Raw genomic sequence first — 14,024 nt, 5'->3', positions numbered from 1 at the left:
TCTTCTGGGATACATGTTATTGGGCTAACTATTGGAGGAATGAAGATGTAGAACATATAAAATTCCATAACCAATCTGGAAAGACAGCTTAAATGTATTATTGGGTAATCCCTCATGATGTCGAACATAATGTCTTCCATGAATGCATTATCTATGTGGTCATAAATACCTGATGAGACTTAGCTGGGTATGGCTGGCTAGGATATATCCTGGACAGCGAATGTCAGAAGTTTATTAATTTAATGGACAGGGTGATATCTTATCTAAATTTCCTCTTTTTGTTTTGTTATTGTTGACAATGGGTTTCAAAATTCTGAATCCTTTCCTCCAGATTTCCTTTTCAGTAGCAGAGGTATTTGAAAATAACAGAGATCTTGAGTCAGTCTGAAAAATGCTGCGATTAATTTCATTTTTTTTTTCAAACTGGTATTGAGGACATCCTTGAAGATTGAACATCATGAAACATGCAAAGAATCATGAAAAATGTTGGTGGAACTTCCAGTTGAGGAGTAGCTTCTATAGTATTTCTCAACTGATGGATTAGGAAATGAGATAAAAAGAGATAACATTAGTATGTTTTTACTTTAATTTTGAACAATAGCCATCACAAGGAAATGCTTTTTTATTATGTACAAAAATACTTCATTTCCAAAATAACCCATTAACAAGAGATATGAGGGCTAAAGGAGTAATAATCAACAAAATATTAATTGAAAAATGGAAAATAATAGAAAGATGATCTGGATTTTTTTCCCCTAGCTTGAAACCACCTCCCTTGGATCCCATGGCTTCTGTGAAAAGTTCTTATGTACTTTCTTCAAGTCGTTTCCTCTCATAATATCCTAATGTAATATTTTTAATTTTCTAACTTCTCAAAATTGGCATTTTATAGAAATTTAGAGACAAAATGGAGCGTAAAGGTAATATTGTCCAAAGTGCAAAATCATCATTTGCATTCTTCTTTTTCCTGGCAATGATTCAATTAACTTAAGATATTCTAATTTCCGTCTGCTTGATTGCTTTGCTACCATAGTTAGAAGGGAATTCATTGGAATACCCAGTGATTCAATTCCTTACTATATACTACCACATGGCTTTTTAAAAAGTACAATTTTATTCAAATTTAGATTATGTAGATGTTGGTAAATTCATGAGATATACTCTATTAAACTTTATTTTATAGTAAGCATAATCATTTACTGCATAACCAGCTCCTCATTTCTGTTCCAGAATAGAAGCAATAATTCCTTTCACTAGAGCTACACTTTTTTTTTTAGATCTAATTAATACCAATGCATCAATTCTCTCAGCCTAACCTTGGGCTTTCTAGGAATTTTGTGATTGACTAACCCATAAGGCAAAATCTCTGTCCAGTTAGGTATTTTATTAAATCTTTAATGCAGTGTGAGATATTTTGAAGCTTCAGTTTAAAACTCTATACTAATTACTTGGTAATTGTTAAATGACTTTTCAAACAAAGTTTGAAGCCAGTGATTTAAGGGCTCTTCCTTTATCTCAGAGGCACTACCCAGGTCTGTTACAAATCAGAAACCAGCTAACTGTTACACAAGTCTGAATGAGGCAAGGAAGAGTAGTTAATACTACAAGACTTTTTCTTTTAAAAATATATTTCAATGGATAAAGAAATCACAATGTTTACATACCTTGCCTTTGACGACTACCACAAGTATGTACGGCTCATATTGCTTTTAGAGTAGTTCTGAGGTTAAAGAAATGATCTTCACCATCTTTACTTCCCAGAGCAAAATTTGTTGAGTGAAGAAAATATTAACATTTCCAATGTCTTAGTATCTTAAAATTAATTTTCAAAAAATCTATGAGATGGGCTGGGGATGTGGCTCAAGTGGTAGCGCGCTCGCCTGGCGTGCGTGCGGCCCGGGTTCGATCCTCAGCACCACATACAAACAAAGATGTTGTGTCTGCTGAGAACTAAGAAAAAATAAATAAATATTAAAATTCTCTCTCTCTCTCTCTGTCTCCCTCTCTCTCACTCTCTCTTAAAAAAAAAAAATCTATGAGACATCATAGCCATCTCATCTACATTTACCAGCTTTATAAATTCTAAGAAATAACAGCAGATGGGGTAGAGAGGGAAGATGAGAGGGAAGGGGAGGGGGGATAGTAAGGGATAGGAAAGGTAGCAGAATACAACAGACACTAATATGGTATTATGTAAAAATGTGGATGTGTAACCGATGTGATTCTGCAACTTGTATTTGGGGTAAAAATGGGAGTTCATAACCCACTTGAATCAAATGTATGAACGATGATATGTCATGAGCTTTGTAATGTTTTGAACAACCAATAAAATAAATAAATAAATAAATAAATTCTAAGAAAAGGAACAGAAATTTTCTTCATTGAAATCCTACAATTTTAGCCCAATTCTGGAACGCTTCATAAATGGAGAAATTTACTCCAAAAAGGTTAAATGATTTTGCTCAATCTCACAAAGCAAAATACTTTAAGTCAAAATGCCCAGGGGAGCCTTTACAATAGCATTTTTACCATGCATACTAACTGAATTATATTCACATCACATGTCTGTGTTTGCTCTAGATTGTAAACTTCTCAAGGTCAGGACCTCATTGCCTTGCCCAAGTTTGGCATTACATAAGTATAAAATGAGCTTATCTGACCACATGCCTCTTGTAGAATTAAGGATTAATACACTCCTTTCATCAGTAGTTGAGTTCTTTGTTTGGAGATCATTAGTACATACTGGTTGGGAAGTTTCATAGGCATTATCAGATGCGGTTGCTTGAGTCTTCTGCTGCTGTAGAAGACTTACACTACTTATCGCTTTAATCAGAGCCTGGTTGACAGTTACCTGTTCAGAGTTCTAGTTGAGCCTGTTTCTCAATTAAATGTAGAAGATGTAACTAGACGATTTGATCTGTTAAAGCAAGGGACGGAGGAATTAAGTTCAAGCTGCTCATTAAGTCTAGCTAATTTATTCCTAAATCATGCCTTATGTTGCTGCAGAAGGTAGTTATTATGTTGTCTTAGTTCTGTTGTATGTGGAAAATATTTGCATGAAGGCATTGTCTAGAAGTAAACCAGGTAGCCTGCACCTGATCTTGCGACACATCCGCCAATTTAATTTATGCTTTCTAGGACACATTAGTATTCCACGGGGAAATGACCAGTTAAGTGTTCAGCAAGAATCCTTATGGACAGTATTATGATAAAAAAGATCTAAGAATGTAGAAAAGAATTAGCATAACAGGTCTAATGTCCATAAAAGGACTGTTTCTAATGTTGGAGTTGAGGAACTTGGATTTCAGGAGAGTTTCAGAACTTAAACCCTAACTTATTTGACTAGTGTACTGTGCCTCAGTGGTTTGGTAAACAATATGGCTCATGTTCAACACTCTGCTTTCCTCTGGGAATTTGACATTTTCGTAGCTGTTAGGCTGAAGGTGCCCACCTTATCCACATCCTGTGAAAACTCTGGACCTTGAGTCTTTAATTAGCTTCCCTGGTAGCAAACACCTCACATGTGCTGCCACAACTCCTTATGGGAGGAACTAAATATATACTGTGCTGCTGCTGGAAGAGGACCCTTGGGAACTTGTGTCTCTTTTCCTATGGACTTTAACCAAAGTGCCTTTCCTCAGTGCTGATTTAGCTTCATCTCCTTTCAGTGTAATAAATTACAGTTATGGGTCTGATTTGATGCTGAGTCCTCTCAGTCCTCCTAGTAAGATAGAATCTAGGAGGTGGCCCTAGTGACCCTTGGGGTACTAACTAAATGATTACACTGGGTACACCTGTACACAGCATTTACTCCATTCTACCACTTGCCTACTAACATTATATACATCATTAATTCCCACTCCACTCTCATAATATAGAGACTATTATTCACATCCCCATTTTAATAATTAGAAAATCAAAGCACAGAGAAATATCTTACCCATCTATAGTAAGTTACAGAGTCAAGGGAATAAGAAGGTGGCCACTATACAAAATGCCTGGGAGAGAATTTGAGTTGGCTATGTACATATTCTAACTTTTGTCTTATTTATTTCAGTATCTGGCTAATGATGGGAAATTTGAATATAAATTTTATTAATTTTTTAAATTAAAAGTGATTGAATAACTATATGCAATGACTACTATGAAAACTTTATGTTTTTACTCTCAATGGTGATTTCTCCCTAATTTTCAATATTTAACTAGCAACTTATTTTTCACCACACAGTCCCTACACTTGTTTTCTCTTGTGCAAAAAGAGTTCTAAAATGATAGTTTACTTCTTTGACAGACCTATCCAGAAAATAAACAAAGGAAAATTTGGAAATGTAATTTTTTTCAGTTGATTCATCTTGTTTTTTCTTAATCTTTGTTTCAAATCACATTGTACAAATTCAGAATTTTATTCAATATTTTTTGCCCAGGGGGGGAAAAAAGGCAATATGTTTTGTTCACACAAAATTATTTGTTACTGTTAGACTCAGATATCTGGTATTGTAAATAATATTCTTGAAAACTTCCACCCTTCTACATGTCTTTAAGATGTATTCCAGTTTCTTTACTCATAACTTAGAGGGTAGATGAGGCCAGGAGGCAAGTTAGACTGGATTTATATAAACGCTGAGTCAAGTGACAATTTAGTCTTAGATTATTGAGTCCAGATTTTCAGAAACTAGTTCTCTGTTAAAACTTGCATGGTGGATGTGCATATATAGAAAGAAAATCCTCCAAAACTGAAAGTATATGAAAAATGGGATGTTTACAGAGTTTTACATATCTCTCCTCAAGACCCGTAATAATCATAAAGGGACAAAGAATATTTAAGTGGTGCAGGTCTGGCAGATACCATCTTAACCAAGTAATCAATGTAGACTTCATTAGAACTTGGGTAAAAGACATCGTATATTTCTCATATGGTGTAATGAGCAGGACACAATATTGCTTTTGAAATTTTTGCCCAAAATGTATAACCTGTATCAGGCAAACTCCAATTGAGGGACATTCTACAAAATACTGCAGGCTTCAAAAAAAAAAAAATTAAAGAACTGAACATTCAAGAAATTCTAATAGACTGTTCTAGGTTTTAAAAAAAGACTAAAGTGCTATAATGATTACATGTAATAAACAATGTTGGATTGAATCCTGGGTCTGAGAAATGAAAACAAAAATCCTATGTAGTCCATTAAGGGGACAATTGGTCAAATATGAATGAGTTTGGCATATTAAAGAATTATAGTGTGCCAATATTAACTTCACAATTTTGCTAATTGTGTACTATAGATACAGTCTTGATTTTAGGAAATACAACTGTACACACTAAAATGTTTAGGATTAAAGGGACATCCACATATTCAATTTTCTCGATAGTATTGCTAAACTGTGGGGGGTCTGGAGAGAGGGAAAATACGAAAAATGGTAAAATGTTAACATTTAAGTTAATATTATCCATAGATAGGTAGTGACTTTTTGTACTATTTTTGCAACTTTTCTGTAAATCTGGGACTCATTTAAAAATTTAAGAAGTTCCAACAAACAATATCAGAGTCAAGGGGGCTCTAGTGTTGGAGTAAAAACCCCGTGCGAACATTACCCTCACTATGCACCCTCTGGTGGGTCAGCCAGGCCTCCTGAACTTACAAAATGCCTGTTCTGTGCCAGGCATTCTTCTGTGTGCTAGACACATACAACAATAAACAGAATGACAAAAATCACTGCCTTCATGAGGCTTGTATTCCAGTGGGAGAAAATTAGTATTTGAACTTGGAAGTCTACACAGAAAAAAAACCAAATGGATTAAAATAAGTGAGACCAAGTAAGTAGGGAGGAGACTGTGGTTATTGTCACAATGGAACCCTCTAACTGGCTCCTGGGGTAACCTCTTCACATTCCAGGAGAGGTTCTTCTCAGTTCAGATCTATGCAGTGCAGCTGCACCTTTGCCATGCGATAGCCACAGTAACCCACATAGCAAAATGACTCACCAGGGGTATGGCAGGGGGTTGTTTTCTTCCCACAAGTATGAATTTTTATTTACATAGAAAATATGACCCATAGCAAAAAACACAGACTTTTCCTGACACTAACAGGTACTGAGATTTGGTAGACATCATAGAGGTGAGCACAATTTCCAATGTTTTCCAAAATCTTTTGAGAGACAAATCCTGCAGTTTTATATTTTTCAATCGCTTCACTGCCCCCATCTCAAATCTTATAATTCTGCACTAGGCCTCTGACACCTTTGGTATCCCTTGGTCTTCCAAATGGGGAAGTGTCACCTGCAGATCCTGGGAGCACCCACCTTCACGAGAAGGAAGCCTCAGCTTCAGTCAAACACATTGCCAGTTACACTCCTAAAGCTGCACTCTGGATTGAGTAACTGCCTAATTCCTGGACCTTGTACCAAATTTCTTTCTACCAAACCTCATTTAAGGGGCTGGAAGTCTGTCTGGGGCTCATGTGCTCCTCTGTGATTCTGTCAACTAAGAGAGGTGACATTTCTTTCCTTGAGAGGAAGATAAGTCTGTTCCCTGCTGAGTTAATGGCAATGAGAAATGTTAGTAGGTACCAGACTCCTGTTAAGTCCTCAGTTCTCTGATGTAGGCACCTCCTAATCCTTGCTTTGTACACAAAGAACCTAACAGTGGGGGAGTTGGCTGAGGTTGCTGTGGAGTTGGGTTTTGAACCCATTAGTTCATTCTAGACCTGGGACATTTCCTTAAGGCTGAGCTCCCTGGATTTCCACATTATGTTCCTTCTAGTTTGTCTTTTTAGATATTCTACTCATTTGCTTCCTCATTCACCTCTTGCAGGATTTCCAGAGATGTCTGTGGATGCTCCTCATTCTCTTGGAAACCTTGCTCAGTTAGATGGTGGGGCTTTCCTGGATCCCAGTTCCCAGTTCTTAGTTCACCCTGAGAAACCACTATCATGAAGCACCTCTTAGAATTAATAGCCATTCTTTGACACCTTATAGCTGTATGAATTAGGTAAATCAGTTGTCTTTTTATCTAAAAAGTAGTGGTTATGCTAGCTTAACCAGGAAGAATAAAATTAATAAAAATAATGTAAGATAGTGTTTATGAGCGTGCCCCATATATTTCCTGGATGTCATCAGATTTTAATATGGTTCTGTTCCGTTGTTTGTGTGGGTTTTATTTGAACCTCTACTGGAAGCTTCAAAATTGCATTTCCATATATAATAGATATGTCTGTAATGAGGTCATGTTGCATGTTACTGTATGTAGCTTAAAGAATCATTTTCTTTTCCAACACTCATAATGATTTGAGAGCACTTTTATAGAATTCAAAAATGTTTAAGAACAAAAGTAGTTCTCAGTCAGCCTTTCCCCACGCACACCAACAAGATGCTAACCTATTTCACTGGGAGCAGTGACTCACCTCAGGGAAAGGCTTCTCAACACCAGAAAGGACAGGAGTCTTTTAAAGAACACACTTACACCATTTTTGCTGGGATGGGGTGCAATTTGAAAAATACTCTGAATATTCCTTGTGTACTTTTCAACAAAAGAAGGCAGATATTTCTTCCCTTGAGGGAATTTTTCAAAACCTGAATGAGATGAAATGCCATTTGAATAGCCACTGAGCTATTCTGATGCCCCTCATACATTCCCCCCAACACACACTATAAGGGTGAGGTTCATCCTCACCAACTATAAAAATCATTGCAGTGATCTTCTGCAAGATATATGCAGGTGGATCAGCAATTGAAATTTTTCATTCCTATCACTTGCATGGTAAATAAGCATCAAATTATGTCAACCTAATATTGAAAGAATTACATAAGTGAAGTTCACTCTTAAATTCATGTCTTCATAACTTAGCATTATAATAATGTATTCTGTTTCCTAAAACAATTTTATGATAAATTTATTCTAATTAATTTTTCAAAAGTATTTCATACATACACACATATGTATATATAATTGTACACACACATATGTGTGTATGCATATATATGTGTGTGTATAATATATATATATATATATATATATATATATATATAGGTATATATATATATATAGAGAGAGAGAGAGAGAGAGAGTTTATTTTTCTAGTTGTAGAGTAATAAGCTAAATATGAAAATATCAAAAACAGCATGTGGTCTTGTCAACTATTATCATAACATTTATCTACTGTTAAATGCCATGCAAATATTCAGAATTTATACATATACATATATAATGTGTTTTACTTACATGACTTATATTTGTAACATTTATATATGATATTTTAATGCATTTAAAGTACATGACTCTGTGCCTGGAGCTGGGCAAATATTAGGTAACTATTATTTCTTTGTCTTCTCCGTAAATAGAATTGGAGCAGGGAGATTGGAAGTGTTGGAAGTGTGGTTCTGTTCTAATGATTCAAGAAAAGAACTGAGAAGTATGCATATCTTTTGTGGATCTTTGGGATGCTAAATATGTGTGAAGGATGATAATGAGGGAGGAAGCAAGCTGAGTAGATTGTGGAAAGCCAAAGAGAAACACAGAATAAGGTGTGCAGGGAAAAACAGCCAACTCCAGGCTACATTGATAATTCAAAATGGCCATGGCCTCTCTCCTTTAACTGAGACCTAGGAGACAGAGAAACTCATATTTACTGAGTATCTTTACATGCCAGACATTGGTAGATACTTGTCTTACCTTATCTCTTTTAAACTTCCTGAAAGTCTTATGAAGTAGTTATTATGAGTACTATTGGCAAAAAAAATCAAGGTTCAGAGAGGTGGAGTTGCTTACTTACCTCAGTGTGCACACTCAGAAGGGGTAGTGTTGGAGTTCACCTATGGTGTGTTCACTTTGGAAGTCCAAAGTTATTGCTTAGCCTATTGTATCAAGGTACCTCACTCAGCTAGCATTGCCTCAGTAGAGATGCAGACACGGTAAGAACATAGCTGTTTTCTCCAAGTAAGGTCTTGTGATCAGAGATACTCCAAAGTTAAGGCACAGACTGAAAGGGAAGTGACTCACTGTCTAGCAAACTAGCTAGCTGTTGTCTCCAAATTTATGATATAGATACTCTGTAAGCAAAGACATGTGTAAACATAAGCATGGAGACCCTCTAATTCTAACCTTAAAGTTCTTGTTTATCTTTAAACAAGATAAACTCTCTTTATCCCCTGTGCAAACCGACTGTAGCTAGGTTCAGTCAATCACAAACCTGGACTCATCTCCTTTTATTTGTCTGAAAGGACTTACCATAAACTATTCTAAACTGTGTTCTTGCCAGGTAAACTTGGTGGCATTGTCCAATAATTCCTTACCCACACGAAGATCTTCCTCACTTCTCTCTTCACATTCTGTTCACCTTCTGTGGCGAGCCGCTTCTGCGGACTGTGGTCGCCATTACAAGATGGCGCTGGCCTTGTGGTGGTCTGTGATAAACAACTCCTTCTTTGGGAGAGTTGGCACATGGTTCTTTGACACCCTACGAGAAAGCTCCACGTGGCAGCTTCGCATTGGGTGTTTGGATACTTTATTAAGGCTGGGAGGGGCTTCTGGGAGATTAGAAGAACTCTCGAGAGCTTGAATAAACAGCTGTAAGAAGATTCCCGGTGTTGCGTCTTCCTTGCGGGCAAGGGGGTCGCGACAAGTGGTGCCGAGACCCGGGAAAATCAAAACTTGCAAGTCGTCAGAGGTGGTGCACTGAACAGTCCCGGTAAGTGGGACCCCATAGTCCTGTGGGTGGGACCCGACAGTCCCGGTGAGTGGGACACGATAGTCCCGGTGGGCGGGACCTGATAGTCCCGGTTAGTGGGACCCGCAATCAAAGCGGAGTCAGCTCCTCTACAAAGACAGAGAGAGCCTCATATTTTATTGCAGCTGCACTGTGTACTTTTCTTCTGTTTCTGTGTACTTTCGTTTTGTCCTCTGTATCTGTTCTGTTGCTGTGTCATGGGTGTCACATCTTCAAGCCCGCTTCTTCTGGCACTGTTACGTTCCAAAGGCCTGAAAGTGAAACATAGTATCTTACAGAGATTTTTGCAGAAAGTAGATGTTGCTGCACCGTGGTTTGCATATTCGGGCAGCCTTACTATGCCTTGTTGGGATAAATTGGGCAAGGATCTTGACTTTGCTTGTGAGCAGGGCATATTGGAGGGTGGGGTGATTCCCCTTTGGAAGATAGTCCGTAGTTGCCTCACAGATGGCAGATGTCATGACGCACTTGCTAAAGGACAGGAGGTTTTAGAAAAGTTACATGAGGAGAAATCGGAGACAGCAGGCAGTGCGATATCTCAGGAGGATGGGAGTGTGCGGAGCGTGAAACAGGGGAGGAGACGATTATCTCTGACAAAAGGTGAGGTATCTCGGGAGGATGGGAGCGTGCGGAGCGAGAAGCAGGGGAGGAAACGCTTGTATCCAGATCTCAGTGCGCTGCGCACACCCCCATGTGGAAGCGGGTCAGAAGAAGAGGAGGATGAGGAGGAGGAGCTTGGGAGGCTGTCTCGCCAGCTAGGGAGTTTAGCTGCTGGAGAAGGGAACGAAGATAGACCGGGGCTCAAGAAATGTGATCCTCCGGACCCACCGCCGTATGGTGGGGGTGTTTCGGGGAGGGCTTTCCATGCTCAAACATGGAGGGCTGTTAACGCTGAGATGGGTCTTGCTTATCCAGTTTTTCAGGATGAGAATAGGGGAAGATTTTCGGAGCCTTTAGATTTCAAAATTGTGAAGACCCTGGCAGAGTCTGTACGCACTTATGGGGTGGATGCCGCCTTCACATTAACTCAGGTGGAGAGTCTGTCTAGATTCTGTATGACTCCCTCTGATTGGGCTAGCCTTGTTCGGGCTTGTGTTTCTCCGGGCAAGTATTTGGACTGGAGAGCATTTATGCTAGAGGGCGCAATAGAGCAGGCCGCCCAAAACCATGCAGCAGGACATCCTCATTGGGATAAGGACATGCTTTTGGGGCAAGGTAGATTTGCTAATCAACAGACAGGATTCCCTCCTGAGGTATATGATCAAATTAATAACATTTGCATTCGGGCATGGAAGTCACTTCCAAATAGAGGAGAAGTGTCTGGTAATTTGACCAAGATTTTACAAGGCCCTACAGAACCCTTTTCAGATTTCGTAGCAAGGATGGTGGATGCTGCTGGAAAGATTTTTGGGGATCCTGATAGAGCCATGCCCCTTGTTAAGCAATTGGTCTTTGAGCAATGCACCAAGGAATGTAAAGCAGCAATCGCTCCTTATAAGAACAAAGGCATAGAAGTATGGATGAAAGTGTGTAGAGAGATTGGAGGGCCTTTAACTAATGCAGGTCTTGCAGCTGCTGTCCTTCGGATTGCAAAAGGGGGCAATCCTGCCGCCAGAACATGCTTCCATTGTGGTCAACCCGGTCATATCAGACGTGAGTGTCCCAAAAATGTCAATTTTACTGGACCTCCTCACGGTGGCCCTTCCACTGGCCTTCGATCACCGGGATTGTGTCCAAGGTGCAAAAGGGGGAAGCATTGGGCAAAAGAGTGTACATCAGTGAGGGACATCCATGGACAGCTTATTTCAGCTGGGCCAAAAAACGGCCGACGGGGCCCCCGACCCCAGGGCCCGCAAATATATGGGGCAGTGGAGAATGTCACACCCGAACCCGAGACATGGCCATCTCTACGCCATCCCATGAAACGCGGAGAGCCACTACAGGTGCCGCGGGATTGGACCTCTGTTCCACCTCCAGACTCGTGTTAACACCTAAGATGGGAGTCCAATTGGTGGAAACTGAGTTCAAAGGGCCTCTACCACCTGGCACTGTAGGTTTGCTAATTGGACGTGCATCTTCCATTTTGCAAGGTCTTCATGTTTTCCCTGGAGTCATAAGTCCTGATACTGTAGGGATAGTAAAGGTTATGGTGGAAGCTCCAAAAGGCATTGTGTCCATCTCCCCAGGAGATCGGATTGCTCAATTACTGGTTTTGCCTAGTTTACATGATCATTTCCCTGCAGACTCAAAGTCACGGACAGGGAATGAGATTGGTACCACCGGAGGGAATTGTGCTTATTTGTCACTAGATATGAGTAATCGCCCTACTTTGGAATTAAGCATAGAAGGTAAATCAATTGTGGGCTTACTTGATACAGGTGCAGATCGTAGCATCATTGCACTTAAGGACTGGTCTAAGGGATGGCCAGTGCAGACTTCTGATCAATCTCTGAGAGGACTTGGATATGCCCAGGCTCCTCAGGTTAGCTGTAGACATCTTTCCTGGAAGGACCCGGAAGGACATCATGGTACTTTTCAGCCTTATGTACTTAATTTACCTATCTCTTTATGGGGCCGTGACCTGATGAAAGACATGGGGTTCACTCTTAGTAATGACTATTCCCCAGTGTCCCAACAAATTATGCACAATATGGGGTATAGGCCAGGTTTAGGACTAGGAAAACATTTACAGGGACGTAAGCATCCTGTACAAGGTCATCAAAAGCTTGACAGATTTGGTCTGGGTTTTTCCTAGGGGCCGCTGAGGCTCAAATACCCATAACATGGCTCACCGAGGAGCCTGTTTGGGTGCCTCAGTGGCCTCTTCCCTCGGTTAAACTGGCAGCAGCCCATGCTCTAGTTAAAGAACAACTTGACTTGGGTCACATCCAACCCTCTACTTCTCCATGGAATACTCCCATATTTGTCATTAGGAAAAAATCAGGGAAGTGGCGCCTACTGCATGATCTACGAGCGGTTAATGCTCAAATGCAACCTATGGGGCCCATTCAGAGAGGGCTGCCTCTGCTCTCTTCTGTTCCTCAAGGCTGGCACATTATTGTTATTGACATTAAAGACTGTTTCTTTTCTATTCCTTTACATCCTAAAGACTCGCAGCGTTTTGCCTTTACCCTTCCCTCGTGTAACCACGAGGAACCAGATCAAAGGTTTGAGTGGATAGTGTTGCCGCAGGGAATGGCTAATAGTCCCACAATGTGTCAGATGTATGTAGGGAAGACACTTGTGCCCCTCAGACAAAAGTACTCCTCCATCAAGATCATTCATTATATGGATGATGTGTTATTGGCTGCTAAATCAGAACAAACAGTTCATGAGGCCTATGACGACCTCGTGAAGTTGTTAGCACAATGTGGGCTGCATATAGCACCTGAAAAGGTTCAAACAGGAGATTCTATTAAGTATTTGGGAGCAACAATTGGGTATGACAAATTACAACCACAAAAAATCACCATACGAACTCAGGATCTTCAAACTCTAAATGATTTTCAGAAACTGCTGGGAGATATTAATTGGATACGAGGATATTTACATATTTCTAATGTTGTACTACAGCCTTTGTATGCTACTCTTAAAGGTGATCCAGATCTTACTTCCCCTCGTAGCCTCACCAAAGAGGCTAGAGCGGCCCTTATGACAGTAGAAGAAGCTATACAACATGCCACTTTATGCAGGCTCCAGAGTGATAAACCTTTTCAATTATGTGTGCTTGCCACTATGCGGCAGCCTACTGGAGTACTATGGCAAGATGGACCTTTGCTATGGATACACCCACATGTATCCCCAGGAAAATCCTTAGAATATTATCCTGATGCTGTTGCAGCATTAGCACTTAAAGGGATTCAACAAAGCATTCAATTTTTCGGACAATCACCTTCTTCTCTTATTATACCCTATACTAAAGCTCAACTTAATGTTTTGTGTGCTACTCTAGATAACTGGGCTATTCTATGTTGTTCGTTTCAAGGGGATATTGATAATCATTACCCTTCTCATCCGTTACTCCATTTTGTTAAGGAACATCCTATTATTTTCCCTAAAGTAACTTCATCCAGTCCAATTCCGGGGGCTGTTAATATTTTTACTGATGGTTCCAAGTCTGGAATGGGAGCTTATGTCATTAATGATTCTCCCCCTGTCCAGCATCAATTTGCTCCTGGAAATCCACAATGGGTAGAACTGCAAATTGTTATTGAGGTGTTTAAACAGTGTTCTTTTCCTTTTAATCTCATTTCGGACTCCATCTATGTGGTGCAAGCACTAAAAATCCTAGAGGCTGTGGGAGCT

The sequence above is a fragment of the Spermophilus citellus genome, assembly GCF_964194105.1.
Source record: "Spermophilus citellus genome assembly, chromosome: 1".
NCBI lineage: Eukaryota > Metazoa > Chordata > Mammalia > Rodentia > Sciuridae > Spermophilus > Spermophilus citellus.
This window is presented reverse-complemented; position numbering follows the sequence as displayed.